The 26,205-nt window shown below is 50.9% G+C and overlaps 1 protein-coding gene across 10 annotated transcripts in view; it reads right to left on the bottom strand.

Moving 5' to 3' along the window:
- ATP2B2 (ATPase plasma membrane Ca2+ transporting 2) overlaps window positions 1-26,205 on the bottom strand; it is a 298,195-nt gene that overhangs the window by 159,416 nt on the left and 112,574 nt on the right. For 9 of the 10 annotated variants that reach the window (XM_084766143.1, XM_084766141.1, XM_084766146.1 and 6 more), the window contains exon 3: window positions 24,031-24,125. The exons of the other annotated variant lie outside the window; for it this stretch is intronic. The gene's annotated coding sequence lies outside the window, so the exon portion shown is untranslated. The remainder of the gene's footprint in view (window positions 1-24,030; window positions 24,126-26,205) is intronic. 10 annotated transcript variants of the gene reach the window in all.

Here is a 26,205-nt window from a genome sequence, read left to right as displayed (position 1 = left end):
CTTCTAGGGCAGGAAACTTGCCAACGAGTGGGGTTCCCTCTGCGTGCCAACTTTGGAGAGGATACAGGGAAACCCCTAAGGGCACTCAGGGCCCCCTGTCTACAGATGCCTTAACTGGCACAGGAAGCTGGAGCTCTTTTCTCTTAAAGTCCCATCAGCCACAGGTCACAGGGTCATTTCTCTCAGTGCTCCAGCCAATCAAGCCTTCAGTTATCACTGCATGGGAGGCTCTATGCCGGGGTCTCTGCTTACTCAAGTGCGTGTGGCTGGCTTCCTGACAGAGTAAGAGTGGGAAGGTGGTAATAGACAGGCTGGAGGCAATGAATCCTGGGATGGCAGAAGGAGGAAGGGAACCGGGCACTTGTCAGGCCCCCCCCCACTCCCTGTTTGCTTGCAGCACATGAATTGCCATTTGCTGCTCATCGCTGTTTCAGGAGCACTTACTATTGTCAGTCCTCAACCTAGAGGTGAGGAGACAAGCCAAGAGAGGGTGTGTGGCTTGCCCAGAGGCACACAGCTGCGTGGCAGATTGGAACACAGCCTTCCTTGTCTGGGATCTCTCTGCTCTCCCTCACTGTGGAGGCTGTGGGACCTGGGAGAGACTGGGGTTTCCCAGAGAGTGAGGCAGATGGGTAACAGGTGATGGGTGGAACCAACTGCCGAGTGTCGGGGACCCACGGGTAAGAAATTAGGGTGGAGGGATGTCTGTGTCACATAGTGACCTCTCTCTAGTGCTTTCCTGAGTCCTAACATGCATGCTTCCACAAATACAACAAATATATCTACACACATGTGCTTACACAGACACACACACACACACACACACACACACACACACACACACACTCACACCAGCCCCAGTGTATGAAGTACTGCCTTATTGTACTGCTCAGGAAGCAGGGTGGAGTGTGGGCACCCCTAGCCCAGGGTTCCATAGACAGAACAAGAACCAGAAATTAAGACTCTTCTGGAAGGCTTCCATCCTATAGCTGGGTGGCTCACTCTTGCCCAGATTTCTGGGGCTGCATCCAGCTACTGCAGCCCTTCCCTGCCATTCAGACCTTCTGGGGACTTTCAGTGGCTCCGTTGTCTCTCAGACTTCCACAGTACCCTCAGATGACTGGGAAGCCCAAGTAGGTGCTAGGAGCACAGGGCTGGAGCTGCCCTGGCCCAGAGCCCACGGCGGAGCTGCATAAGTCCTTCACCTCTCTGGCTTCTCTTTCCAAATGACAAGTACAGTTCCACACAGTTCCCACTCCTCCATCGGCTCACAGACTCAGTATCCAACACATCTACTTCCTGGCTGCTGGGAATTTGTCAGGTATGGAGAGAACACAGGAGGCTGTAGTACACTCACAGGAGACGGAGACAGGACATAGATTGTTGACACACATCTGATGCCTTGGTGAGGGCAAGACTCAGTGACTTCCTTGCAGGCCTATGACTAAGCAGGATCTGGAGGCTGAGCAGGGCAACAGGAGCAGCCTGTGCAAAGGTCCTGAGGCTGGAGAAGCACCATGCAACTTTTAGGAATGGGGAAAGGAGGCTGAAGAACTCGAGGGGAGAGGAGTGGCACGCAGCAGCCTTGGGACCACTCTACGGATGCCCATCCTTATCTTGGGGAGGGACATTAGAGAAAGGCTTCCAAAGGAAAACAAGGCTGGGGTCTATCTGCTCTGGGTAACCTGCTGTTTTCCCAGGCAACGCCCTCATGTCCAGTAGCCAAGCCTGTTAGCGAGTGAAAGGGGCCTGTGGAGAACATTAGAAACACCAGTGGCCATGCCCAGAGTGTGGAGGAGGCAGTAGTGGGAACTGGGTTGTGAATAGGGCTCACCGGTCAGGGCACAATGTCTCCCAACAGGGTCTTGGACTGGCCACTACGGTGGCCCTGCTGGCACCAGCCTCAGGGCAGCCAGGATAGTTGCTTAGTGATCCTGAGAGATGAGCTGGTTGGACACATCACTGTACACTCAGCTTCCCCTAGGACCTCCTCACATGAGAATGCACTGAAAGCCTCTCTGGGACCTTCAAGGCAGTGTGAGGTGCAACCCCATCTCAAAGATGACCAGCCTGAGGCTCAGAGATGTCGGGCTCAAGTGTAGCAGGCTGGCAGGCATAGTTGGGGATGTGGGCTGAGTGAGTGAGGAGCCCCGCCCACACTTGTCTTCCTGCTATATGTCTGGGGGAGGTTTGGCTGCTGCTGGGGGCTTCTGCAGGAGGCCGTGGGAGGAACAGTGAGGTGGAGAGATGTGGAGGGGGCAGAGCTGGGCCTCATGAACTGGCTGCCCATTAGAGCTGAGCTGGGTGATACTGATGGAGCCTAGCTGGTTTCTTTAAGCAGGTCCCTACCAGGTCTTAAGCATCCTCCCCAGAGGCTGCTGAGAATTCCTTTTGAGAGCTGGCTTGACCTGGTCCAGCCTCCCCCTCCTTCCCCCTGACTCAGCCCAATGTTTCCCTCTTACAGCTCAGGGTTTGCTTCCTCTGAGACATGCGCCACAAAGCCAAGGATAGGGTGTGTCTTCTCCACGAGGAACCCCAGCTACCCCGTGAGGCCACCTTGCTTGGAGCCCATCTTTACTAGCCATAGCTCTCCAAGGAGAGCTGCATCAGCGAGGTCAGGACAGTCTGTCTGAGTGCAGGCCACCAGCCAACAGCAGGTAGCCCGGGAGGCAGGAAAGAACACTGGGCCAGCAGTCAGCAGGATGAGAGAGACTCGGGGATGTCTAGGACATTCTGACTTCATCCCCTAGCCCCCCTGAGCTGTCATCCATGTGACAATGGCCAATGCAAGGAGGATGTGGAAGGGTCTCCCCAGTAGGAGCAGCTGCTTCAAGGTACTTTAAGGGGGGCACAGGTGAGCACAGCAGGGCTCTGGGTCAAGGGGACTGGGGCTGAACCTCACCTCTGCTATTTAGGTCTGGGTGGCTGAGAGCTGGTTACTGAGTTGGTTTGAACCTCAATTCTTACACATCAGCCAAGTGGGAACAATTCTTGAGGTTTCGGGAACACCAGGAGGCATGAGTGTGTTGTGTATATACATGTGGTACATAACAGCTGCTCAGAAAAACCCAGCAGTTGAAGATGTAGCTGGCCTTTGATTTCAAACCAAATGAGATTGAATCTCAAGTTGGCACCAGCTTTGTGCCTCAGCATTAAGTAAGCAGCCCCCTCCCCACACACTATATGCCAAGTGGTATAGAGACTGTCTTCTAGGGCTTATGGGTGACTTGGTTACAAAAAAGGGAAGGAGGGAGGGAGTCTGGAATTCTGGGGGAGGGGCTGAGGAGTGCCTCGGTCCTGGAGTAGGTAGACTTTCTCTCTTCCCTCTCCTGGGGTACCTCAAGCACCCTAGAGACTACCATGTAGCTAGAACCCATCTTTTCCATGGCTTGGCATGCCTCCCCATAGAAGATCCCACACTTCGGTCCCTAAGGACCATCTAGCCCCAACCCAATTCCAAAAACAGTGCTGGCTGGAGGCCAACAGGCATAATGAGAGAATCCACACCGGTGTATGTGAAGCGAAGCTCAAATCTGAACTCTGCCATGCATTGGCTGTGTGGCTCTGGGCAAGTCGCTCTATCTTTCCTATCTTTCTGAGCCCTATTTTTTTTTTAAAATCAGTTAGTGGCCAGGAACGTCCATCTTAGAGTATATCCTGGGAATGAATGGAGACAAGGCCTAGATTATTGTCCCTCTTAGGTGTGGCATGCACAACCTTCTTTGAGAAATTACCTACCACCCCCTTCTCTGGGACACAAGCACCAGCACCTTGCATGGTGTGTCTGGGGGCAGTCTTGCCCAGTGGGCCCTGGAGTTGCTCGTACAGATCCCAAGAGCCAGCAGTGTTTGCCTATGATTTTACTGGCAGCTTAGGTCCCATCCACGTGGGAGCAAACCCCACAAGGATGACACCTGCTTTCCTAAGAGCCATATGTGCATAGGTACCAGCAGTGTTGGCAGTTGGGGCTGACCTCCATATTCTTGACTGGTCTGTTCCGTTTGCTCTGGCCTTGGGCTCTGATGGCAGTTGGAAGACCTGCCACCTTGCCTTTTTGCCCAAGGGTTCCAGGCAACAATGGTGAAGGACCGCCCTAGGTTGGCCAGTGAAGGCCTCTCTCCTTCCTCTCTTCCCTTTGCCTGCTTTGTTCCTGGACCCAAAGCTTCTGCCACTGCCCTCTCCTTTTGCCTCTGGAGCACTGAGAGTTCCTTCTTTAAATTCCCCAGTGTCCCCACTACACGAGATACTCACTATCTTGGCCTCTTCTTGCCATGGTCACTTTCCTATGCTCTACAAGCCCACTGACCCTGGAATGAGTTCTAATCCAGAGCTTGTGTATCTGGCACTGCCTAAGAGGGCTGCCTCTCAGAGCAGGGGCGTAATAGGGACAGGGCGCTATCCCTGGGGCAGTGGTGTAACAGGGGGGTGGCAATACCCACAGAGCAGGGGTGTAACAGGGAGATGGTGCTATCCACAAGCTCTTGTGAGTCCTGTGCACTGACCTCAGCTCTACTGACCGCTGCCTTTCCCTGTTTTATCATCTACAAATGGAGACATGAGGGGCGGCTGAGATGGCTGTGTGGTAAAGAAAGGCACTTGCTGCTAAACATGATGAATTAAGTTCAACCCATGGGAACCACATCACGGAAGGATGGAACCTATTTCTGCAAGTTGCCCTCGCTGTACACACACACACACACACACACACACACACACACACACACACACACACACACACGCTATAAAAAATACATAGGTGTACTAACAACATTTAAAATGTGGGTGAGGCGTCCCATTCACACAGATCCCCTCGAGAGATCTGCCAGCTGGGCTTGGCATGGAGAGCACTCTGGAGAGCTGCTGGGCTACTGTGAAGGACAAGGCTGGATTCTACAGGCAATTTAAGATGTGCTTTGGGGGAAAAAAAAAACCCACAACCCACCACAGGAATGTCATTTGTAGTCAGCTCCCGTGCAGGATTCTGTTGATCCTTGCCTGCTCCGCTAAAAATAGCAATTGACAAAGGGCATGTCTATTCCGCCTACCTGAGGCAGCTACAGGGGACAGGATTGTGTCTCCTTCTATGAAGTCAGACCTCCCACCCAGCGGCTTCACATGGCCCATAGCCTTGGCTGTGGCCATAGGCATGGGGGATTTGAGGAAGGCTAGGGAGAAGCTTGACCTGCTCCCCTGGGGCTTACACTATGAATGTCCCTTGGACCCTGGAAATGACAGTGGTGCGGACGAAGGCGACACTCAGAGCCACTATCTGTGGAGTGCTGACAGCATGGAGTCCTCAAGACCAGCAAGGGAAGGAAGATTGCTGTTCATGTGATAGACAGGGGTGCTGAGCCATCTGGCTCCAGAGTATAGACAGGGTGCCCCCCCCCCGCACCCCCGCCATCCCATAGCCTATTTCTGGCTCCAAGTAGGGCCCACTGGACAGGGCACAGAAGGCCCTAAGGCTTGCTTTGTGAAGTGGCAGTTTTGTGGGGGCAGAGGGTCAGGTCACTATCATGGCTGGGCTGTGGCTCAGTGACAGAGTGCTGGTAAGATGCCCAGGGCTCCAGGTTCTATCCCCAGCTTTCTTTTGCTGATGGACAACATCAAAAGCTAAGACCAAACCCACTGACTAAACAAAGCCCTTCAGAGGATGGCGATCTCATGGGACTTTGCCTACTGGAAGAGGGGAAGGCATGACCAGCAGCAAGGACAGAAGAAAGGGATGTGGGCCTGCAGTGGCACTCACAGAAGGCACCTAGAGAGGGTAGGTACCACTCTGCGGCAGAACCCCCAAACATCAGCAGTGAGGTCTTGCAGCCTACAGGTTATCAGTCTTGTGACAGTTCATACGCCCAAGTGTTTGGTTTCCAGAGTGTCGTTACTGTAAGATGGCTGACTACTTAGAGTTGTGGTTCTCAACCTTCCTAATGTTGCAAACTTCATGTTGTGTTGACTCCTAGTCATAAAACTGTTTTCACTGCTACTCCCTAACTGTAATTTTGCTACTGTTATGAATTGTAATGCAAATGTCTGCTATGCAGGATGTCTGATATGCGACCCCTGTGAAAGGGCTGTTGGACTTAGACGGTAAGGTCCTTTAGGGCACGCCCTTGGAGGGGATGTGCCCTTCCCCAATTCCTTTGCTTGGCTGGCAGTTAAGTGAAGGTTTTGCTTAGCTTTCACAGGTTCTCACTCTGCAATGTACCATCTCACCACAGGCCCAAAACAAATGGCCACTCCATCACAGACTGAAACCTCCAAAACCACGGACCCCAAATTTTGTTGCCATATAAGGTGATTGTATGAAGTGTTCTGTTATAGTGACAGAAATCTGATTAACACACAGAGTGTGATTTAACATGTCTTTGAAACAATTCCCTTATCAAAACTAAGTGTGGCTGGCCTTCTGTATCCTTGGATCCCCACACCTCAGATTCAACCAAATGTGACTGGAAATAGCTTCAGAGATGCATCTGTGCTGGGAATTATTTACACACCAGATGGATGTCTTAGGTGTTATAAGTCATGTGGAGAGGCTTCTACCACTTGCCACATTTTTCGCTGTGGCTTCAGCAGCCTTGGGGGTCCCAGAGCCCACCCCTCTTAGATCCCAGGGGATGACTGTCTTATCATAAGCTGTGCTTGCCTATTATGGTACAGTAAGCACACTGCTATTAAAGCAGGACAGGCACACTGTTCATGGAGGGGATGACGTCCTGTCTGTCCCTTGGGAACCTTGGCTGAGACCCCACTGGGAGATTAGGTTTTCTGGAGCTGTTCTAGGCTGTGGAGAGATTTTTCAGAGGCTAGAAGGTATAGGAGGCTCTCTAAGGGGCTACCTGTGTAGGGAGGATGGCTCTGGTCAGGAGGGCATTGTGGGGTCACCCTGGCAGAGTCCTCCTCCCCAGCCTTGGGTCTTGGCTACCTCAGCACCCAGGGAGAGCAGCTCCCTTATAAGCCTTTTCTAACCAAGCACCACCACGGCGTCCTGACCTCAATGACTAACACACATTCTTGGCCTAGTTAGAAAGCCCCTCGCCTCTCATATTTATAGCACCTCCCCATACCACTTATGCCTCAGAGGGAGGCCCAGCCCTGCTTAGGTATCTGCCCCTCTCAGACAGGGTCTTGCTGTGTGGCCCAGGCTGACCCTGAACTCATACTCCTCTTGTTTCAACCAAGTGCCAGGACCACAGGTGTGCTAGGACCACAGGTGTGCTAGGACCACAGGTGTGCCAGGACCACAGGTGTGCCAGGACCACAGGTGTGCTCCACCACAACTGGCCGAGGACTTCTTCCCATTATGCCTCCCTTCCCTGAGCCACTCTTTTATGAAGGTGTGTTACTAGACCCTCCTCGTTGGGGACAGAAGTGGAGCAGGGATGTCACTTTGTGACATGGACAAGCGGCACCCTCATCCTCAAGTTGCAGTGGTTGAGATTTGAGATCACCAAGTGTACCCCGGGGCCTGGTTCTAAGAACTTGCCCATGTGAGCTCATCTGTTTCTTGCAATGACCCATTAGGAGGAAGCACAGAAAGGCTAAGCAGCTTGCTTGATGACACAGCGTCTTAATTCCCTGGTTCTGGGCTGAGCATGGCACACAGAGCAGCCCCTCAGCTGAGCAGACCTTCCCCTAGTAATTTCCGGCCTTTAGGAACTTGTACCACCTATAATAGAGTGGCAAGGATGGGGATAAACAATGGTGGCTACCCATAGTCCCAGCCTGCTGGGTACGTGAGTTCTCATTGTCAGATGAGCTTCTGAGAGGAGGAGCCGCTGGTTTGTGTAACAGAATGACGTCTTAGAGAGGAGGGTCTAATTCCTAATGCCTAGACCCCTCAGGGAAGTTCCCCGGCATGTGGCTGATATGGGAGCAGAGCAGGAACAGGTGCGTGTCACAGCTGGGGCACATAGGGCAGGCAACCTCTTTACACAGGGGACATAGAGGCCCAGGAAAGGGCATTATCTGCTGTCTGTAGGTGAGTGACAGTGGGTGGGGCCACATTGTTGGGTGGTAGGTACTTAGCTCCTTGCTCCACCTAAGCAGTGTCAATCTCTGCTTGCTCTCATACAAAATATTTCTTTTCTCTTTCTTTAAAACTTCTTTTACATTTATTTATTTTAATGTGTACAAATGTTTGCCTCTGTTTCTGCACCACATGCATGCAGTGTCCGTGGAGGCCAGAAGGGGGCATCAGACCCCCCCAGAAAATCTAGTTACAAATGGTAATGGGTGCTGGTATTGTAAGTGCTGGGAATTGAACTGAACCGGGGTCCTCAGCCAGTGTTCTTTGCCACTGAGCCATCTCTCTCCACACACCTCAATATATGTCTTCAAGTACTGGTTTGAGGACTTTAAGCTCCCTGCCCCATGATCACTTCTAGGTCCAAAGCATGGCAAGAGGGACACTGTCCTACTATTGCCTGGGTTTCACTCTGTTTTAGCCTGTGCAACAGATGGTACACTTGTTTGCTCATGCTACAGCTGTAGGCTTGTCACCTTCTCCATGCCGGCCAACAGCAGGCTCTTTGTAAGTTGCAGCCCTGGCCTGGAGCATTCTGCTTGAGCATAAAAGGGTTGGTACTAAATGCAAAGCTGTATGCTCACCCTATGCCAGCAGAATGTGGGGGCATCCTACTTGGCATTTGTCACCCGACTTCCTCTCTTTGTACACAATCGTTGTCTACACATATCCAGTCATGGGGCTCACATCTACATTGGCACCCTGACATGGTGTACAAGTGCAGTTTGTTTGTTTGTTTTTTAATTAATTTATTCAGATTACAACTCAATTGTTATCCCATCACTTGTATCCTCCCATTCCTCCCTCCCTTCAGCTTTCACCCTTTTCCCCTCTCCTAGGTCTAAGACCAAGGGGGACCTCCTCCCCCACTATATGATCATGGGCTATCAAGTCTCATCTTGGTAGCCTGCTTATTCTTTCTTTGAGTACCATCAGGCCTCCCCACCAAGGGGAGGTGGTCAAATATTGGGCACCAGAGTTCATGTCAGAGTCAGTCCCCGCTCTCCACATAACTGTGGAGAATGTCCTGTCCATTGGGTAGAACAGAGAATTCTCAACAGAGGACTATCGAATGGCTGAGAAACACCTAAAGAAATGCTCAATGTCTTTAGTTATCAGAGAAATGCAAATCAAAACGACTCTGAGATTCCATCTTACACCCATCAGAATGGCTAAGATGAAAAATTCAAATGACACCACATGCTGGCGAGGATGTGGAGAAAGAGGGACACTCCTTCACTGCTGGTGGGAATGCAAACTTGTACAACCACTTTGGAAATCTATCTGGCGCTTTTTCAGAAAACTGGGAATAGGGCTTCCTCAATACCCAGTTATACCCAGAAAAAGGTACAAGAACAGTTTGAACATTGTCTTGTCTTATTGTGCTTTCTAACTAAACCCTGGGAACTAAATCCCTACCGCAATCTCAGAGGAAGCTGCAGGCCGGCCGCTTTCGGCATCCCAGAGTGAGGAAGAGAGGTGTCAGGCTGCGGGCTGTGTGTTTTTAGCCAGGAAATTGATGGGCGACCCCGATTTAATTAGCTTTTCTTTTCGATGATTTGGAGAAGGATGTAATTAGCTTGGGGGCCCAGAGGGAGAGGTCTGGGTGGTGGATCCAGGGAGGAGCAGGTGGCAAAGGAGGGTGTGAGCTAGATTCAAGATCAGACCCCTGTTTTTCTAGGCAACACAGGCCAAGGAACCTGGCTACTCAGGGGAAGTGAGTCTCCCGCAGGTGGACCAGGCGGACCTGGCTGGCGAGGCTGTGGGCTTTTGCCTGGCCTTTGTGGTTATTGCTGTTCACACTGGATCAAGTTACATATGTCTGTGGCCTCCCCAGGTCACACAGCACGGGGGTGGCCCTTAGGCTATGCTTTGGTAGATAAATGGTTGGAGGCCCTTGTAGGTAGGGGAGGACATTCCCCCATGACACCAAGCTAATAAAAAGGGGATTCCATTTCCAGTTTGGAGAAGGGATCTCCCAGAGCAAGCTTTGTACTGCATGTTGGGTTGGTGAACATTAGCTAGACACTGGCTAAGGATTTGCCCAAGACCCTAGCCAGTGTGAACCTGCAAGGTGGAGTCCAGGTGGGTGGAGCTGCAGTTTGAAGATGTCTTGTTCTTGTTCCTGGGGAGGGCTGGTTCACTTAATGTGGCAAGTGGGGCCTAATGGGAAGCATTTGGTTACAGGAGTTGGGGTCCCAGAGTAAACCTCAGTGCCAAGGTGGTCCACCATGGTGCTGGCACTGTGTCACTTGAGAGGAAACTTCAGTGCCAAGGTGGTCCACCATGGTGCTGGCACTGTGTCACTTGAGGGCTAGAGTCAACTTGAGTGCCAGCTCTAGAAAACAAACCTTGCATGCCACATCAATATTTGCTCTGCATCTTCCAGATCCCCACTATATGTCAGGCCATTTGCCACTCTGCCTCCCCCAGCAGCCCCACGGAAGCAGTGCTGTTCCTCCCATTCATAGAAGAAGAAACTGAGGGTCAGAGAGGAGGAACCCAAGACACCAGCTAGGGCAGGCTGGCTGGATTTGAACCCAGGTACTGTGGTAGTAGACACCCTGTTCTTCCACACTTCTCTGGGGGTGAAAGATGAGGAGGGCAGAGTCAGAACAGGGAAGTGGAGGCTTAATCCAGCTTGGTGGATATACGCTGTGTGGCTGCTGCAAGCCCAGCTCCCTATATACAGAGGCCTTGCCTGCCCCCCAGCCATGTATGCTCCAGGCATGGATCTTCTGTGGGTCTCCCTAACCAGCTCTCTCTTCCTGGGTTCCTCAGCTAAGCTGCTCCCAGGGGTCCCTAACTAGGCTTCTACTGTGTGTGGTCTGCCTGCCTCCAGATCCTTAGCCCCAGGCTTAGACCTGGTCCTCTTCTCACAGATGCGATGCATATCCAGATTTCACTTCTCAACTGCTTATCCCTCTCGTCCTAACAGCCCTCTCTGAGAGGCTCACAGAAGTTCCATAGTTGGCTCAAGGTCACACAGTTAGGATGTAAAAGACCCAGAATCTATCCGGCATCTCTTAAATCTCCAGCCTGAGGTCCTCCCTGAGATCCTGTCACCCTGTGACTGTCATGTCTACGGACGTCCCTTTTGTTTCATGGTCATTGTGCTGTAGGCCCTTGCTTTGTGACAGCCCCGGCTAAAGCCAGCACTGCATTTATAGGCTTTGGGGAAGAGATCATTCTGGAAACTGTCCAAGAGCTCTACAGCTCTTGCTTGCAAAACACACTGAACCCCAAACAGAAGTGAGTCTGAGAAGGTCTCAACTCAACACTGCCTGCTGATCAAGTCACAGCCCAACGGCACCATGTAGCAGCCTGGGCATGCGTCCTTCAACAGAGAGGTTAGTGTCAGAGTCTCATCTGGGGTAACTTCAGCTATATCTGACCAATCCTTTCTAGACTCTGTCTATTCATCTGCAAAGCTGCTGCTACTGTCTTTCAAGGCTTGCTCTGAGTACGAGGACAATGTGGAAGAGTCTCACATAGGACCTGACATGTGAGCGGTGTTCCCCAGATGGGAGAGAAACCCAAGTTTTCTGAAGGTCACAAACATGCCCAAGGGGAGGGGTAGAAAGAGCAGCATGGAGAGTCTCAAAAGGGCTGGCGCAGTGGCAGCTGCTGGTGACCACACGGGGTGATTCCATCATCTTGTCCCCTGCCTATGTTGTGCTGTATTACCCTCATCCCAAGACAAGGACTTTTTCAGTGTCCTTTTCACAGGTGAGAAAATGGAAGTGCTAGCAGGTTAAACAGGAACCAAGTGGTAAGCTTTCAAGGCAAGGAAAAAGCAACTGGAGGGTTGCCTAGGGCCCACCTGTCAATTAGCTGGCTCCCTAACTTCTGCCTCTCCTTCTTGTCTCCTTAGCCAAACTTGACAGTTTCTCCCTGGCAGGCTACCTTGGCCAGCATTTATTGTGGTATATGGTGAGGTCCAGGGGCCCCTGAATTCTGGTTACAAACCTGCCACACCTAGCAATCTCTGCTAGAATTCTAGAAGGGGGTGGATGTCCCTCCTCTTCATCCAGCACCCCATACCTGTTGCATCTGTCACTGGGTGAAGTGACATCATACTTCAAAACTCTGGGCCAAGGGGAAAATTCCATTGGATCCTCTCCTTCTTGGCTGGGTGGTTTGGTTACGGGGAAGCTTGTGTGACCTAGGATGGCTAGATGGGGGTAGGGTGGGGTGAGGACCATATCTACTGGCTCCATGAGTTGTCACACACAGTGAGGTGCAGACATTTCTCTCCGAGCCTCAGTTTCCTTTTTCTCCCCGCCACAGCATAAAATGAAAGAAAGCAAATTGGCAGGGCCAGGCTGGAGTAGAAACCACAAATGGCCCATTTGCAAGAGCAGCTTAAAATACATTTGTTTGTTTTGCTTGGAGCTTAAAATAAAATTGAATTAAATGCCAATGTTGAAAAATTGGAGGACCGTGCCTAGGAATTCAGAGTTCTGGCTTCTCCCAGAATGCCGAGGCTGCTCACCCTGGAAGCTGGCTGGAGGTAGGAGGATGCCACAGGGATGGATGACTGGTCTCCTGGGTCCCCTCCAGCCTTGCTACCTGGACATGAGATACGGGGAGATGACACTGCCTGGACCTGTCTCTCCTGATCACGGATGCCCCTTCCCATGTGCACAACAAACACTCACCCCAACAAGAGCTTGTCCTAGCAGCGGCAGGTGGAACACTAAGCACTGTGCACTAGGGGATTTCCTGCGCCCTTGTGAAGTGAGCACCCTAAGTATCCCCCAAGTTCATAAATGGGAACACTGAGACACATACAAGCTAATCCACTTCCCAAGGTCACATGATCAATAAGTTGGGGGATTGGGATGTGGACACCAGCAGCCTGCCTCTTTCAAAAATATGTCACACCAAGGAACAGTGGTCCCCTTTTCTGGGGTGGGCACTCCCATGGCTCTGCTCAAGTTTTTAACTCTCTGTGGCATACAATAATCACCCGCCCTTTCTCTCCTTCTCTCTTCAGCTGTATTACTTCCCTCTCTTACACACCCATTAACTCTTGATGGGTTCTCAGCAACCAAGGCAGGTGCAGGTACCGCTACCCCCATCTGAAGGTGAGCAAACAGAGGCACAGAGAGGTTTGAAGCAACTTGTCCATGTTATGTGCCCAAAGCAGCAGAGCCAGGGTGTGACCCTGGGTCCCTAGCTTTGGAGACTGCTCTTGGCAGTCTGGAATGCCTGTGTGCCCTCAGCCAGACAGGTGGCATCCTCCCTCATCCACCCATCCAAAACTCATGGTATCCTTGACTGGCCACTCTGCAATGGACATGGTGACATAGAGACACCTCTAGTGGTCCCTGGCTGCAACTACACAGAGCCTAGCTGCAGTCAAAGGTGACACAGTCCTCCAGAACATGTTTTGTGGGTCTGGGGCCATTGAGAGATCTTCAAGCCATTGTTCAGGGGCCCCAGAGGCTGAAGCTGAGGGAAGCAAGTGTGCTTGGCCATTTGTTTCAGGGTGACCATGGAAGGCACATGTGGATCAGAAGACCCCTGTCTCATTCTTTCCTCTGCAACCACAGCAAGGACCAGCCTTCTGGATGGAAGTCTCAAACAAGTGCTCCCTCTGCTTGTGCGTTAGTTTCCCTCTCTATAAAAAAGAGGGGCAATATCAGCAAAAGATGCAAACTGGCAGTCTCAATGCCCCCCATTCAGACTCAGGCATATTTACTTATTGGGAGGATATATTTATATTTAATGTGTGTGTGTGTGTGTGTGTGTGTGTGTGTGTGTGTGTGTGTGTGTGTGAGAGAGAGAGAGAGAGAGAGAGAGAGAGAGAGAGAGAGAGAGAGAGAGAGAGAGAGAGAGAGAGAGAGCTGTGCTTGTAGAGGCCAGAGGAGGGTGCTAGATCTCCCTGGAGCTGGAATTACAGGACAGTGTGAGCTGTCAGGTAGGTTCTAGGAACTGAACCTGGGTCCTCTAGAAGAGCAGCCAATGCTCTTAACCACTGAGCCATCTCGCCAGCCCCCTGCAGGCCGTATTTCTACATAGACCTTGTTGTTGTACAACAATGTTAAGTTTGTCCAAATGCTGTGAAGATGAGATGGAGGTGCTGCCCCCACCCACCCCCACTTTCCCTCATTATGTGCCTCACAGCAGCAAGGCAAACATCCCACAGGGAACCGGTGTCCAAGAGCTAATATCCAGGAGACTCCACACGCGATCTAAATTGCTTTCTTTTACCTGCCAATGCCCAGCTCTGCTTTCCCCTGCACTATATTTAGTTTCTTCAGATTCTTAGGCTCCTCAGAGATGTGGCAGTTGTGTAGGAAATTTAAAAATTAAATTAAGATACTTCAGAGGGGAAGCGCCAGCTACCGGAAGCAGGCTGGCTTCCATGCTGGTTTCACAGGCAGTAACCAAGTGCCTGTCAGAGGTCAGCATCCTCACTCACTGAGCACATACATTCATGTCACACCTCTGAAGAGCTCAATGACCCGATGACATCAGTTGGCCACTACCCCCAGAGCTCCTTCTTGCCTCATCCCGGCTTCTCGCATCATCCTGTGTCACTGCTTGGCACCTGTAGTCTCCCTACTGCAAACAGACAGGCCTTTTCTAGTTTATTCATCTATGAAATGGATGTCATAGGATCTTCTACCAGATCAGCCGAGGCTGAAGTGAACTGAGACATACACAGTAAGCAGGTTCTTAACAGGGTTCTGGGGCCATTCAAGCCAAGGGCCCATCTTCTCATTGCTGGTGTTATGAGCATGTATGCCATGTCCCCTGTCCTTAAAGCAAACCCAGTGCTCCTTTCTTGCCTCCTTTGCCTGCTCTGTGTCCCTGTCCCTGTCTGCCAGGGGAGGCCAGTATGATAGAGGCATTGACAAGCTTGCTGAGGTAGGTCCTACCTATCAATAAAGCAGAACCACAGATCCCCAAGGAAGATCTCAGACCTGGTGTCAACCCCAGGAATGCGTTGGTAGAATTTGGGGCTCAAGCTGTCCTTTGAGATACAAGGTGCCCTGTGGTACTCAGACACCTCCCCTCAGCTATACCCATTTCTCAGAGACTCTGGCTGGCTGGGAGTCCTTGGGGAGAGTGCTGCAGAGTTCTTGGTTGCCATGGATACCATGGGGACAAGTCAAAACCCCAACCTAGGCTCTGCAGGTTCAGCTTCTTGGGGGAATGCCATCTTCCTCTGCATGGCATCCCTAGACTGGAACCCGGAAACAAGGAGACGAGAGATGTCTCCAAGGGTTTGCCAAACCTCTTGCAAGGGTTACGCCAAGCATTTTAGCAGGGACTAACAGCCACCTGAAACAGGAGAGCAGAGAGGGGACAAGGCCAGCAAGGGCTCCGAGATGATAAGGGGAACATAGCCTGGGGCGGGGCTGTGTCCTGTCTGCTTCCTGGCTGTATGACCCTGGGCAAGCCCCTGCCTCTCTCTTAGTTTCCCTTTCCCCATAACAATAACAAGGGCCAGCAGTGACAAGAGTGATAGCGGTGGTGGCAGAAGGAGCGGGCATGCAAGGAGCAGGAGCAGCCCTTTATGTACATGGCCCACTCCATCTTTACAGGCAGCAGTGAGACAGTCCTGTCCCAAAGCCCATTTCACATACGAGACAGATAGCATTGGAGGCTGGAAAACAATCCAAGACATGCTAGCTAGAAGTTTCAAACTCCACCGTGCCTGATTTGGCCTCTTCTGCAGCCACCCACGAAGGCACAGGAGCCATTACAGATGTCTGACCCAGCTTCCACTGTGGACTTACTGCCCCTGTGGCTGAAGCTGCACGTGCAGTGGGAATACATCTGCTGGCAAATACCTGTGCTGAGGGGACACACCTCTTGTATCGCTTGAGCCTCACAGTGGTCATATCACTTAGGTACCCACTATTATGCCTTCCTCTTTCCAGTTTACAGGGCAGGGAACGGAGGCACAGAGGCCTGAAATAAGTGTTGTAAGTGACTCAAGGGTGTCAGCCTGGCTCTCGGCCAATTCTCACATACTTTCCCAGCCTTCTGGAGGGCCAGCTGTGGGAAGTCAGGGACTGTCCCCTGGGTCCCGTCTTAGCATCCATTAGGCTTTCCCATCCCTCCAGCTTCCCTCTGGCCTGAGACTCCAACTTCCCAGTTGTCTTCCCTAACACAGTCTTTCTAGCTGGTCAACTGCCTTCCCCAGAGACCTAGGCTCCCTGGCATACTGGAGGCCCATGAGCCCAGCCTCTCATACCTGATCTGGAGATGATGAGGAATCCTGCTTGGAGTCCCTTCTGAGCTCCAGGCCCCCAACACAAACTCCCACTCTGACCTCTTGGTATCAGAGCCAGCAATCCAGTTGTCTGTAGCCTGTGGCTATACCCTGTGAAGAAGCCCCTGGCAGGTGAAGCAGGTACCTAGCTACTTCTCTTTCTGATCTAGGGACTGGCAAGGAGGGGGAAGCCAGGCTGGCAAGGGGCGGGGAGCATGGCTGGGCACCAGTGGTTGGGGACTGGCTTCTTCCATTCCCTGACAAAACAGGAGACTCTGCCAAAAGCAGTGAGGGTGGTAGACATGGCTGGGCTTCCTCCATGGCCCCCTGATCCTATCGGTAACAGCCTGGCTGAAGGCCAGCCACCTGGAAGTTCCTTTCTTCTGAGGACAGCCTGTACAACTGGCTGACGAAGAGCTGCATTGGGAACTGGAAGGAGGCCAGGAGGATTACAGGTGCCCTGCCTGAGGAGGCTCCTGATTGATGGCCATGTGACTGTGAGAGGCTAGTAGAGGTCAGCCCATGGGCAGGCCTGGGTCAAGAAGCCAGAATGTGCCTCCTCCAGGAAGCCTCTCTGGGCTTAGGGGGAAAAAAGGTACCGGGGCATGGCAGCCATCCATCTCTTGGCCAGGACACTCCTTGCTTGTTCCCTGAGAACACACCCGGCCACTCTGGTCTATCAAGAACAAAAAGAAAACACTCATTGTTCTCCAGGGAGTGTCTTGTCCAACTTTCCAGCATCCCAAGGAAGCAGCCCCTTTCCACATGAGTGAGTGCCCAGGTGACTGTCAACTCCTGCTCTGCTTGGATGCCATTTTAAGCATTTTGAATATCAGGAACTCACCCTCGGTGATTTTTATTTCTCATTCTCCCTTTACTTCCTAGACCTTAGTTAAAATTATGGTTGAAGCTGAGACTCTATGAACTCTTTCTGGATGAAGGCTGCCCATCTAGGGACTGTGAGCCATGGCACTCCCAGCGGCGATTCGAGGCTCTGCAGTGCTTGGGGGCAGGTGTGACTTGCTCTCCTCCCACAGTGACCCAACTGAGTGCTTTTAGTTAAGAATGGGGCGGGAAGAGCCCAGGTGACCCCTTTCCATGGTATCCTGAGGTTGGGTGTCTGGTCAGGCTGCTTGCAAGATGCCAGGGGCCGAGTGAGGGGGCAGGGCCTGATGTATGGTGGGCTGGTGCAGACGTGGCAAGACGGCAGCAGTAGGCTGGGGAAGGTACATGGACTGTGTGGTCTGTACGTCAACCTGTGATGCTGTCCATGGTCCATCCACATATTAGTCAACCAAAGAGGGGAGGCCAGTGGCGAGGGCACCCAGCAGAGCCAGACTTCAGCTTCACACTATGCTTTCCCTATTACCTGGGACGCCCATTCTACTTCCTGTGTGTTTTCCTGTTTCCACCTCTTTCTGGCTCAGAATATTGGTGAGATGGTGGTAAGGCAAGAACAGGCTTGAGGTTGGGTCTTACTTTTGACAAAAATGGCAGAGGAAGAGGGTTCTGAGGGCAGGCAGTGAGACTTTCCTACCACCAAGACTGTCCTTTGTAAACAGAAGGGTCCTGAACTCTCAGAACCAAGGGGCCAGTGGAATGAGAAGCTGGTGTTGGAGGTGCCTGGTGAGGCACAAGGGTCCGCATGGCTGGCCGCTGGGCTAGATAGAGGCTATGGGCATTTCTTCACAGGCCGGGAAGTGGAGCAGGTACCACTCCAACAAGCTCAACATGGCACAGCCCTGCTTCAGCCTCTTTGGGTGGTCGATAGAGATAGTAGAGTCCCCAGGAGACAGGCATAGTTGGCTGGACCTGTCTATATCAGTGTCCTTGTTAGCCGGGAGGAGACTAAAGACCAGAGAGCAGAGAGGTTCTACAGAATGCAGAGGCCTGCTCAAGGCTTTTCACAGACACCCCTTGTTTTGGGAGATAGGAACCAGGTTTACTTGGCCTTTGGCCATTGAGAAACAGAGGCTGAAGAAGTGGCAAGATTTACCAGGACTTTCGGGATTGGATTTGAACTCAGAACCTTGGACTGCTTCTGCCTTGGCCTGATGCATCTGACCAGTTCACAGGATCAGTGACTCCTAGTAGTGGCATGAGATTGGAATACAGACAGACAGCTTTCAGCTTGAGCACAGGGGAGCAACTAGTATTGGGATTAGGATAACTTATTTCACCTGTCCTGACCCCTGAGAGGCCAGGAGAGGTCAAACAGAAAGGAATTAAAAAGAACACAGGGTGAACCACCCATTCCAACTCAACTGGGCAATGGTTCTGGGTCTCTGGGTAACTTCAACTTCCTGTGGGCATACTCAGTACACACAGACACCAGGGCCAGGTTGAGTCCTCAGGGCTCTCAGAGCACCTAGAAAGAGCATGTCCTCTTCGGAAAATCAAGACAGGAAGTGACTCTCTCACTCCACGAAGGCCACTTCTGGGAAAGGGCCCCAGTGGAATGGTATTCCACCCACACTCTGACGTATGACTGCCTCACAGATGGAGACCCTGGCTTGTCATGCCATCTTGGTGTCCAGAGCCTAGTTGTGCTGGGAAAGAACAGCCTGAAATCCTCCTACTTTTCACAGGAGAATTCGACCAGGGAGCCTGGATGGATTTCATGAGGCCGGGAGCTAGCAGGACAGCCTCTGGAGCCAAAGGGGCAGATGTTTTGAGGGGAACATTGTCATCTGATGTAAATGTTCTTTGAATATTTGAGATTCCTGCAGTCATAAGTGAATTCATGGCCACTGGAGATCAAGTGCACACAGTTACAATGCAATTAGGGGCTGAATTGTTTCTATCCTAATGTCCACACTGGAGTCCCAATACTCAGGATCTATGCATGTGGCCTCATTTAGAAATATGGTCTTAACAGAGTTGGAGGAGTTAACATGAGGCCACAAGGTGGCCCTGACCTGATGTGACTTAGCATTCTCATAACATGGGATCTTTGGACACAGAGACAGGTGCACAGAGGGAAGGAGAGGTGACAGTAAGGGGTAGGAGACAGAGACAGCTGGTGTGAGCTAGCAGGAGCTAGGAGGAAGGCTCAGAATGAACAGGCTCTGGTTTTGGAGGGATGTCTTGGTCTTGTGCTTTTGGCCTCCTCCAAGTGGAACAGTGAATTTTGGTGACTTTAAACTACTCAGTTTGCGGTTCTGTGTCACAGAAATCCTTGAAATCTAATCACAGACAGCAAATTACACAGCCTCATAGGGTTGGGTCCTATAACTCAAGGCCACTAAGGAATCAGAGCTACCATGTAGGTACCAAGCTGGGTACCTCATAACTTTTCTCTCACTTCCTCCTAAGCATCCTCAGACAGTAGACTTTTTACTCCCATTCAAAAGAAAATGCAACCAAATCAGAGGAGTGACAATAACTTGCCCAGGGCAGTACAAGCAGGACCCATACTTGTGCGAGAGGTATGTGTTGGTGGCACAGGGACATCTCACCAAACTGGCATGGCATGCTATTGCTCTTGGCATCCACACATTGATTCCAGGCTTTCTCAGTCACTCAATTAATCAGTAAATAGTAAGTAAATTTATTATTATTATTATTATTATTATTATTATTATTATTATTATTATTATTATTATTATTTACATGTGGGCCTGAGTGTGTGGAAGTGTGTGTTGGGTGTGTGTTGGCATAACCTCTGAGGTCTATCTGTCCCCTGTGATTTGGACTTTTAGGCAGTGTGGCTATGGAGAGGCTCCCAAGGAAACCCAGACTGTGTGAAATACTCAAGCTCCCTCTTTGGACACACTGCTAGAATCTTCTGGTGCTATCACAGCCTTGCTCAGGCAAGTCTACTTTGCTTGCAAAGCTCCTTACAGGCCACAGCCCAGCACCAGACTCACCTGGCATTATAGCCGGTGCCCACAACTGTGGATTCCATACCCACAGAGTTAACCAAGGCTTGAAAGCATTGCATTGTTTTATAATATGTTCATGGTGGTGCACCTTTAATCCCAGCACTTGGGAGGCAGAGCCAGGTAGACTTCTGTGAGTTTCATAGTGAGTTCTAGGATAGCCAGGGCTATATACTGAGATAATAAAATAAAATAATAAAAATCAATTAATCCAATTAATAGCTGTTATCGCCATCATCATCATCATCATCATCATCATCATCATCATCGTGGGGGGTGCACATGTGCCATAGCCTGAGTGTGTGGAACTCAGAGGACTTTGTGGAGTCATTTCTTTCTACCACGTGGATTCTGGGGATTGAACTCGGGTCATCAAGGTTGCATCCTAAGCATTTTACCTGCTGAGCCATCTTGCTGGCCCCAGCATTTTTTTGTTTTAAGATGGCTCCTCTACTGAACAGATACAGGCATTTCACTTGTTATTCCCTGAACTGTGCAATGCTTATTAAATGGTGCCAGTGTTGCATTAGGCTTTGAAAGTCAGAGGAAAATGGCTTAAGTGTGTGGGAAGCTGCTGCTGGGCTAAGGGCCAATGTGCACCATGTTACGTTAGGGGCTGGAACGTCCACTGGTTCCTCGTGGATACTGAGGGACAGTATATCATCGCTATTTTAAGAACTGAGTTGTTTTTGTTTGATTGTTGACACAAGGTAGCCCAGGCTAGCCTCCTGAGTATCAGGATTACAGTCTCAGGCTTCCACACCTGGCTAATATGTGCTTGAATCTGGTTTTGATTACTCATGATTGTCATTTTGTTTTGGGGTCACCACATGCATCCCTGGTTTCTGCTCCTACTTTTCTGCTGATTTGGGGGTTATTGCATTTCTAAGAATCATTCCATATGATCAGCTTAATATACGGTTTGGATGTGGAAGACCATCAATTAAATGTTTTGTGTGGAAGGAGACACCTGTGGTTCCCACCAGGCTCAGCTGTGGTGGCTTCAGGTGATGTTCCTACACAGGCACGGATGCGTCATCTCTCTCTCTCTCTCTCTCTCTCTCTCTCTCTCTCTCTCTCTCTCTCTCTCTCTCTCTCTCTGGAAGAGGGGACACTGCTCTCCTCAGGCTGCTCTAGTGTAGGTCCTTCCAGGGCTGCTGGAGGGCCTGCCTTTGGGAGGTACCTCTGCTCTGGTCCTGAGCAGTGAGGCTGTGGGAGGCTAGATCAGCCTCTTCCCTGGCTCCCAGAGATCCTGAGGTGGGGAGATCTGGCAACTCCTGGAACACAATTCTGAGGTTTCAGGCCATGCCTGGCCCAGGGCACAGTGAGAACACTGGCTGGACTGGTGAAGGTCGTGACCCAGATTTAGATGGTGTTAGGCAGACCCCCAGTTCCCAAACTCCACTCCAAACCTAGATTCCCTTTGACTGCCAGGGTTTGAATCTTACCTGGGGCATGTGATTTCACACTGTGCTTCAACTTTGCCTTTTGTAAAATGCAGGTCACATCCCGCCTACCTCACAGGATCATTGTAAAGACTAAATGGTAGATTATTTGCAAACACAGACTATGCCTCCTTGACACTATCCGTAATGAATTGGGCCCTCCCACATCAATCACTAATTAGGACAACGCACCACAGGCCAATCCAGTGGGGACATTTCCTCAGTTGAGGTCCCCTCTAGCCTGGGTCAAGTTGATGTAACAGCAGCTAGCCATGCTTAGTGGCACCTAGGTGCTCTTAGTGGCATTGGTGTGATCATGGTTCCTACTGGCTATCAGACCCAGCCTGCCACAGTGGCCAGAGGGGGGAAAAATAAGGTTACTTTGAGTGGCCTCTAAGGTGTGGGATCACCTTGGATCAGTGTGTTTCTGAGGCTGGAAGGCAGTGAAAGGGGCGCATAGTCCCTTCTATGGCCTCCTTGATTCTTGGCTAGCTCTGGGCCCTGGACCTAGAGCTAATGTGGTCCTTTCCACACATTCCCTGCTCCTCCTGCCCCAGCTCTCAAGGTGTTCCTCATCTACCACCAGGCCTCAGAACTCACAGCTTCCCTACTGCATTCATGCTCCTTCTAGGAACCCCTGGGCTCTGCCTGACCATCCATCCACAGGTGATCCTCTGTCCACGAGGCTTGCCTTGGACCTGCACACTCTTGCCTAGCTATCTTGCCCCTCCTTACCGTTCCTCCGATCCCAGCCTCATGTGCTCCCAGAAGCCTTCACATCTGCTCCAGTGCTTTCCTGGGCCTCAGGCCTACATTGCTGCTGCTTCTGCTACTGAGACCTCTTCTCAGAAGTCCACTCTGCTCTGTCAACTTGCCACCTCTCAGCTAATTACCCCGTTCTGCTTCCTTCAAAAAGCTCATCATATTTGGAAGTCATCTTTTACACTTGGTTTTCACTGTGACCAGACACAGAAAAGGCTCAGTGAAAATGGCAAATGAATAAACAGGTGGCCAAGCCCTGGCTTTGAGCATCCTTTACATGAGAGGAAGTAATGTGTCTTCATTGCATAATGAGACACACACACGCTGAGGAAATTCTACCGTATGGTTGCTAGCTACAGGCATGGGAAATCTTGGGGCACACTGGGGTCCATGTCACCTCCTCCCTCTCTGGATGGCCCATCAATGATTGTCTGACCTCTTTCCTCATCCATGCCTACATGAAACTGCTGGGGTTAGATGCTTATGTATCTGTTCTGAGTTATCCATTGCCTGGTATTTAAGAGATGACATTAAGCAGATATATGAGCAATTACAGAATATATTTGGAAGTAATCTGGTTAGTCCCCAAGTGCTTGGATGAGAAACCACTTTTCATGAGGATGATGCCAAGGGACAGGATAGAGGCTCACAACTGATGCCCGTTCTGATGCAAACTCAGGGGTGGTGACTGGGCTTGGCAGAGGATCCTCTCATAGCACAGAAGTTGGGTCTGAGGCTGGAGGATGAATAGTGTCAGCTCTGGGTGCACAGGGCATGAACCCCAAGGCTTAGACATTACATATGGGCACAGCAAAGCAAAAACAGGGTGCAGAGGAAGGCCTACAGAGGCATGGTGCCTCCCAGGGGACCTTCAAAGAGTTTCCATCCATGGTGGCTTTGCCTGGTGGCATCCTGACCCCGGAGAGCGGGCTGTTTCTCCAATGACATAGATTAGGCACCTGGCACGGCCATTCATTCAACACGTGTCAACTGAGTACCTGGTGTGATCCTCTCGCTCTGCTTGGCACTTTACAGGAGCACCTTTGCACAACTGCCACAAGATGCCCCCATTGTCCCCGCATTACAAATGAAGGAACTGAGACCGAGAGGGGCAAACCAACTGAGAGTTGCCCAACTGATGCTCTGAGCCCAGACCTGAGTCCAGGCCCCACATATGCCATTGCCACCTGGCTGGATGGCACTGTCCCCTCTCAACTTTCAGCACACGTCACAGCAAGCCAGTCTGAGCCCCACCTCTGAGGCTCCATGTTAGCCCAACTGATAGAAAAGGAGCCAAGGGCGGCTGTCTATCTGTCCTCCCAAGGCAAAAACAGTGCTAGATCTGCATGGCTCACCAACATCAGGAAAGGAAAGAGAAGACACAGGACTGAGACCAGGTCAGCCAGGTGATGGACATGAAGAAGTTGATCTGCTCTCTCTACTGTACCGATTCAATGCCAAAGAGATCTGGGAATTTCCCAAACCCACCAAGTGCTAAATAACTGTTACAGGCGTCCCCAACAGGACAGCAGAGGAAGGTGGTTGTTTTCAAGCATACTCCATTCCTGCTCCATGGTCCCTCCACCAGAACTCTTTACCTATGCAAGTGTACACACGCATAGTAGCTTTCTTCTCACACTTTGACCCCCTCCCCTGAAAAGACCCCAGCCTTCAACTCACCCCTCCACATCTTCTGGTCACATCAGAGACATCAGGAGTGGCACAATGGGACCCATGACTTGCTGGCTCTGGGGACTACGTGACCAAGTTCAACTCTGGACAGGGGGAGAAAATGGTCATGGTTAGAACTGGGTGAGCAGTGTTGGGTGGAGATGGAGGTGAACTCCTGAGAAGCAGGCTGCTCCTCCCCCGTTGGCTGGCCCAGACACATAGGAATCAGGCCACCCACTCGGTAAAGCTGCCTTGTGGGCCTCTCCCCTCTCAAGGACTAAGCTCGGCTCAGGCAAGTGTACAGTTGGCAGTGATTGGGGGGTGTCTCCCCATTTGTGGCTGGCATGGGCTGTGTGAGGATGTGTGTACTCTGGAGAGAGAGAGATGGAGAGAGAGAGAGAGAGAGAGAGAGAGAGAGAGAGAGAGAGAGAGAGAAGAGAGAAGAGAGAAGAGAGAAGAGAGAAGAGAGAAGAGAGAAGAGAGAAGAGAGAAGAGAGAAGAGAGAGCTTCTCTGCATAAGAATCCAACTTTTCCCCAGTTCCTGCTTCTCCATCACCACCCACTCATCCTCCCACACATCCATCATCTATCCATCCATTTATTTTGCCACTTTTTATTCTGAGGTAGTCATCACTTCAGAGGAGGTTGCAAAGAAATACACGGGGAGGCCCTGTGCCCCATCCCTTCACCACAAATGAGGTTCACATCTTGTGTAACCACAGTCTATCACCAAAACTAGGCAAGAGACCGCGGATGCTTCTTAATGCTCATCCTCAAGGCAGTAGTGGTGCCTGTGTGCATGCTCCCATGAGTGAATCCACGGCACCAGTGTCACAGTCAAGATGCAAACGGTCTCACACTACAAAGGCTCCCTGGGCTCTGCCTTTACAGTCACCCCATTCCATCCCCACCTCATCCTGACCCCGGGTTGCAGAATATTGTTCATCAGTGATGTGAGAGACATAAAACCAGGGCCTAGATGAACTTTCTGAAAGTAGGTTTTTTGTTTTCCTTGGGATAATTTTCTGGAGACTGATATTTTATTTATGCGGGGGGGGGGTGGGGGGGAGAGAAAGAGAGAGAGAGAGAGAGAGAGAGAGAGAGAGAGAGAGAGAGAGAGACAGACAGACAGACAGACAGACAGACAGACAGACAGACACAGAGACACAGAGAGAGATACAGACACAGAGACACAGAGAGACAGAGAGAGATACAGAGACAGAGACACAGAGAGACAGAGAGAGAAAGTGTGCACAGAGGTCAGAGGAGGATGTCAGGCTTTATCATTTTTGATTTTAATTCCCTGAGACAGAGTCACTGAACCCTGAGCTAGGATGGCAGCCTCAGCATTCATCCTGTCTCAGGGCTGAGGCTACAGGTGTGCATGTTACCATGCTCGTTTTTTAAAAATACAGATGCAGAGGATTTGAACTCAGGTCCTCATGCTTGCACAATAACCACTGAGCCAGCCACCTCTCCTTGCCCTGTGGTTCAGGCTATACATGGTTCAGTGGTCAACTATGAATGATGTACAATGGTGTAAGCATTTACTGATAATACTATGTGGGTAGTCATTCCACATCGGAGAGGTTGTTATTAATAACACATTGGCACAAACAGTTGTGTAAGGTATTGTTTTGTGTGTGGGTCAAAAACAGTTTCCATTTATTTGTAACAAATGCCCCAAAGTATCATCGGCAGGTCAGATGGTAGAGGCACAGTTTTGAATGCAACCCCTACACCATCCTACAGAGTGCACAGTTTTGGATATAACCCCTACACCATCCTACAGAGTGGCTGTCTTGTGTTACATTTCTGAGTGGACATCTGAGTGACCTAGTCTTTTGGCGTTCTCATCAGTGCCTGCTGGGGTCATCACTTTCCAAGTCAGCCACTCTGATGGAGTGTGCTGCCGTTAGCTGTGGTTTTCATCTGCATTTCTCTAGTGGCCAGCTGTGCGGGGCACCTTCGCAGGTGTACTTTGCTGACTACACACCACCTTCAGAGCAGTGCCTCCATGTATTCTGTTCAGCATCTAATTGTCGTGATTTATTTTTAAAAATTGCTACATTTATTTTGTCTGTTGAGTTCCATGCAGAGGTCGTAGGGCATGGAAAGAGGAAATTGGACCCCAGAGATCCAAATCGGGACCTTCAGGCTTGGCACCTTTTCCTGCTGAGCCAT

Source organism: Acomys minous, assembly GCF_964271855.1.
Source record: "Acomys minous genome assembly, chromosome: 17".
Taxonomy (NCBI): Eukaryota; Metazoa; Chordata; class Mammalia; order Rodentia; family Muridae; genus Acomys; species Acomys minous.
Note: the sequence above shows the minus strand (reverse complement) of the source record. Positions and strands in the feature narration are given on the sequence as shown.